A 6105-nucleotide genomic window follows, 5' to 3' on the forward strand; every position below is an offset into this window, starting at 1 on the left:
TTACAGAGAAATAATGTCTACGTAAAATCAATAAAAACATGTTTGCATTTGCTTTGATGTTTCTAGCAATATCTTTATTAGGATTATAACTGTATAAGACTTATTAGGATTATTACTTTATAAGACTCCTGCCCCCTAGAATTTAATAAAAATAAGTGAAATAAAATTCAGTGATACCTAATCCTTTCATACACCAACTCTGAACTGGCTTTCTTTTCTTTTCTTTTCTTTTTTTGAGACAGTTTAACTCTGTCGTCCAGGCTGGAGTGCAGTAGCGCGATCTCAGCTCACTGCAACCTCTGCCTCCTGGGTTCAAGCAATTCTTGTACCTCAACCTCTGGAGTAGCTGGGATTACAGGCGCCTGCCACCAAGCTCGGCTAACTTTTGTATTATTAGTGGAGACGGGGTTTCACCATGTTAGCCAGACTGGTCTCGAACTCCTGATCTCAGGTGATCTGCTCGCCTTGGGCTCCCAAAGTGCAGGGATTACAGGTGTGAGCTACCGTGCCCAGCCTCAACTGGCTTTTTGATTTCATGTATATAATAAAACACATCACAAGACAGCCACTCTAACAAAAATGAAGAAATGGATAAAATTCCTTAGCAATAAATTGTAACAAAAACAAATTAATTGTAAAGTGTTCTTTTAAAAAATTTGAAAGTTGAAAATCTTTGTACTACTGTAGGACTAGGGGAGGGGTTGTCAATACAGACTTAGAACATTTCTATTTGGGTGAGGAAAGAAAGATATAACCAGATGGAACTGAAAGAATTCAGAAGAAGCTTGTATGCCAGAGAAAACCAGAGCAGTTGCTCAGAAAGTATTTCTTGAAATCCTCCGTTTTACTATTTATACATGCCTGGTAACCCAGCTACAACTGCAGCAACACTGTCACTCAATTACCACAGAAGACAGCCATTGATTTTTTTGATCTGAAACCTAGCAGATCAGTCTTAGGCCACCAGTCTTTCTTAATTCTCCAACCATAACAACAAATCATTTAGTCTGCCCTTTTTAAGTTGATGCACATGCGTGTAAAACCAGAAGTTTACATGTCTAGGTTGCTTTCTCATTGCTTCCATAACTCAAAAAAATAGGCTTTTATTTAAAAATAGAACTTGTAAAATGAGGCCGGGCGCGGTGGCTCATGCCTGTAATTCCAGCACTTTGGGAGGTGGAGGCGGGCGGATCACAAGGTCAGGAGATCCAGACCATCCTGGCCAACACGATGAAACCCCATCTCTACTAAAAATACAAAAACTTAGCCGGGCGTGGTGGCAGGTGCCTGTAGTCCCAGCTACTCGGGAGGCTGAGGCAGGAGAATGGCGCGAACCCGGGAGGCAGAGCTTGCAGTGCGCAGCGATGGCGCCACTGCACACTCCAGCCTGGGCGACAGAGTGAGACTAAATTAGAACTTGGCAAATGAATAGTCCACACGATGGACCAAGTGCCTTTGGAATGCTTTTTTTTTTTTTTTTTTTTTTGAGACGGAGTCTCGCTCTGTCGCCCAGGCTGGAGTGCAGTGGCCGGATCTCAGCTCACTGCAAGCTCCGCCTTCCGGGTTTACGCCATTCTCCTGCCTCAGCCTCCCAAGTAGCTGGGACTACAGGCGCCCACCACCACTCCTGGCTAGTTTTTTGTATTTTTTAGTAGAGACGGGGTTTCACCGTGTTAGCCAGGATGGTCTCGATCTCCTGACCTCATGATCTGCCCGTCTCAGCTTCCCAAAGTGCTGGGATTACAGGCTTGAGCCACCGTGCCCGGCCTGGAATGCTTTAATAAAAATAAGCCACCGAGATATTTAACTTTGAAAAGAATCAACTATACAGGCATGCTATTCATTCTGGCTTCATTTTTTGTCACTTTTGAAAAGAGCATGCATTTTCAGAAGACTCACCACACTGAGCAAATTGCATAGGCATCTAACCTATATTTTTACTAGACAATGTTAAACATTTTATAAGAAGAATATGTTTGCCTGTTTTCAGCCGAAGCAGGCGGATCACGAGGTTAGGAGATCGAGACCATCCTGGCAAACACGGTGAAACCTCATCTCTACTAAAAATACAAAAAATTAGTGGGGGGTGGTGGCGGGCACCTGTAGTCCCAGCTACTCAGGAGGATGAGGCAGGAGAACGGCGTGAATTCAGGAGGCGGAGCTTGCAGTGAGCCGAGATCACGCAACTGCACTCCAGCCAGGGCAAAAGAGCAAGACTCCATCTCAAAAAAAAAAAAAAAAAAAAAGAAAAATATTTTTAAATAAAAGATTATCAGTTAGAAATTACTCTGTCTCATTAAAATTTATGTATTTGTCATTTTTTGGTATTTGCCTATGCACATTTGTGCTGTCACAACTGTATTCAGTGTTTCCACAATTTTGAATTGTTTTTCAATTAATATTACACTATACATATTTCTAAGGTATTTTCATAGTATCAGTATTATAAATAAAGACTTTGACTTTTATGTAATCTTAATCTGGTTTGGGGTTAGGATAAAATTTACATTTTTTTTAAATTGAGTTTTTTTATATGTTCCAGAAAAATGTGTAAAGCATGGGCATTAATTACTACTTCAAAGTTTGAAAAAAAAAAAAAAGTGGATGTATTGAGTAACGTATTTTGGGAATTGAATTGACTAAAATAATCTCAATTTTTCCTGAGTTATTAGTCATGTAAAACTTTTCTTGTTTATGAACTTTTAATTTGTGTGGAAAATGCCAATTTATTTAAATACACCTTCACATATAGTATATTGCTAAACAATTGTGCATAGTATTTCATTTTAATTTTTTAAAACCTTTTTTGTTTAATAAATATTTATTACTGTATGTTGCCTTTGTAATTTCCAACTTTAATTTGTATTGATTTTTGCTTGTTTAATTTATTATTGCTTTAAAAGAGTCAACTCATTTACTTTTCAACTTTTCTTTCGACCTTTTTTTGTTTTATTTTTATTATTTTTTTTTCAGTTATCTGTATTTGAACAACCTGATTTATTTTCCTTTCTCTAAAAATAAACATTCACAAAGCTCTGAATTACTTTCAAGTTCTGCTCTGGTCACAATAGTTAGATGTTAATATGTAGTTTCTTCATTTTCTTTTTTTCTTTTGCAACAGGGGGTCCCCACTGTTGCCCAGGCTGGGTGCAGTGACACGATCATGGCTCACTGCAGCCTCCATCTCCTGGGCTCAAGCAGTTCTCCCACCTGAGCTCCCCAAGTAGCTCTTTTTAAAATGGCTTTTACTTTTGTCCATTAAGATGGTTTTGACCCCACTTCTAGACACCCTACCAGCAAGAGTCCCAACTGGAAAACCAGTGAGGGATAAGGGAGTGGGAATACTGAGGCGGGGGTGGGTAGGGAAGAAAGCACTATCTTGGTGTGGGGGACACGGTGCTTAGGGACCAGTGCCAGAACATTTAGGATGATGGGATATTTCGGAATTAAAACTGGATTCTTTTCCGATGCCAAAGAGGCAAATGTGGAATGTCAGGATATCATCTGTCATTATGCGGATACAGTTCAAAGCAGAACCTTCCTGCAAACATGTAGGGATATGAGGCATAGATATTTGTGCTTTATTTTCGGTTTTTTGGAGGTTGGGGAATGGAGTCTGGCTCTGTACCTAGGCTGGAGTGCAGTGGCGCTATCTCCGCTCACTGCAACCTCTGCCGCCCAGATCACTGCAACCTTTGCCTCCAGGGTTCAAGAGATCCTCCCGCATTCAAGACATCCTCCCGCCTCAGCTTCCTGAGTAGCTGGCATTACTAGCATGCGCCACCATGCCCAGCTAATTTTTGTACTTTTAGTAGAGATGGAGTTTCACCATATTAGTGAGGCTAGTCTGGAAATCCTGACCTCAAGTGATCTGCCCACCTAGGCCTCCCAAAGTGCTGGGATTACGGGTGTGAGCCACAGCGCCTGGCCTGTTTTGGGTTCTTTTCTTCTCTTTTTGAAAGTGCAAAAGTTGTTAGGAATTGAATAGTTTCGCCTAAAAGAGCCTCTACCTGCAGAGAAGCAACCAGTGAGAAAGCGGCTTATGCTAATAGGTATATAGCCTGGGCAACAGCATAAAAACTCTGTCTCAAAAAAAAAAAAAAAAAAAAAAAATGAAAGTATCGTAAATTATGAAAGACAGAATAAGCATCTTCAACAAGAAAAAATGAAAAATAATAGAAACTATACTCCATAATTACAAAACAATAACTCTTAGGTTGTTAAAATATTTTGTTACAATGTTATATTGTAAATAAGACACCCTCAGTATATATGCAGAAAAGATTATATTAGTATAGGAAACAGCTGTGATCGTAGATATATAAACTAGAGAAATGCTAATCAGAAATAGGTTTATCAATTAGAAGAGAGAAGAAATTGAGTAAATGTAGAGTTTATAATTTAAAAATATACAATTTTTAAATTAAATACATATATTCAAATATAAAAATAAAAATTGATAAATATGCCAAAAGAAATATTGCTGGTTTATAATCAGGTTCATAGGAACTAACAGAGTAATTAGATGAGACAGTGTGCAAAGAATTATGCTATTTTAGTAAAAATATCTAACACTGTACCTTCCAAATTAAAAATATACTTCTTTTTTAAAGGTCAACAAAAAATTGTTGTGCTTCACATTTTTAAAATTTATCCTTCTTGTAGTATAGTTTGAAGTTAGGTAGTATGATGCCTCCAGCTTTGTTCTTTCTGCTCAGGATTGTCTTAGCTATACCTGCTCTTTTTTGGTTCCATAAGAAATTTAAAGTAGTTTTTTCTAATTCTGTGAAGAAAGTCAATGGTAGCTTGATGGGGATAGCACTGAATCTAAAAATTACTTTGGGCAGTATGGCCATTTTCACAATATTGATTCTTCCTATTCATGAGCATTGTTTGTGTCCTCTCTTACTTCCTTGAGCAGTGGTTTGTAGTTCTCCTTGAAGAGGTCTTTCACATCCCTTATAAGTTGTATTCCTAGGTATTTTATTCTCTTTGTAGCAATTGTGAATGGGAGTTCACTCATGATTTGGATTGCTATTTTTGGTATATAAGAATGCTTGAGATTTTTTTGCACACTGATTTTGTATCCTAAGACTTTGCTGAAGTTGCTTATCAGCTTAAGGAGATTTTGGGCTGAGACGATGGGGTTTTCTAAATATACAATCATGTCATCTGCAAACAGAGACGATTTGACTTCCTCTCTTCCTATTTGAATACCCTTTATTTCTTTCTCTTGCCTGATTGCCTTGGCCAGAACTTCCAATACTATGTTGAATAGGCGTGGTGAGAGAGGGCATCCTTGTCTTGTGTCAGTTTTCAAATGGAATGCTCCCAGCTTTTGCCCATTCAGTATGATATTGGCTGTGGGTTGGTCATAAATAGCTTTTATTATTTTGAGATACATCACTCCTAAGTGGGAGTTGAACAATGAGAACACACGGTCACGAAGTGGAACACCACATACTGGGGCCTGTCTGGGGGTGGGGGAGTACAGGAGGGATAATATTAGGAGAAATACCTAATGTAGATGATGGGTTGATGGGTGCACCAAACCACCATGGCACGTGTATACCTATGTAACAAATCTGCATGTTCTGCACATGTATCCCAGAACTTAAAGTATAATAAAAATAAATTAAAGAAAATAAAATTTATCCTCCAAGTGAAATTACTATAAGAAGATACATCTAACTTATAAGTAAATAATCTACTGTTTGGAAAAGTTAACAAACTTCTCAACACACAATAGAATTAAGGAAGACAGGGTGGGCTTGGTGGCTCATGTCTGTAATCCCAGCACTTTGGGAGGCCAAGGCTGGCAGATCACAAGCTCAAGAGATTGAGACCATCCTGGCCAACATGGTGAAACCCTGTCTCTACTGAATATACAAAAATTAGCCCGGTGTGGTGGCATGTGCCTGTAGTCCCAGCTACTGGGGAGGCTGAGGCAGGAGAAACGCTTGAACCCAGGAGGCGGAGGTTGCCACGAGCCAAAATCCTGCCACTGCACTGCAGTAGGAAATTAATAACAAAAGAGAGAGAGTATGGGGGTGGGGAGTGTGTGTGTGTGTGTCTGTGTGTGTGTGTCTGTGTGTGTGTGTGTCT

The sequence above is a fragment of the Piliocolobus tephrosceles genome, chromosome 9, assembly GCF_002776525.5.
Source record: "Piliocolobus tephrosceles isolate RC106 chromosome 9, ASM277652v3, whole genome shotgun sequence".
In the NCBI taxonomy this organism is placed as follows: Eukaryota; Metazoa; Chordata; class Mammalia; order Primates; family Cercopithecidae; genus Piliocolobus; species Piliocolobus tephrosceles.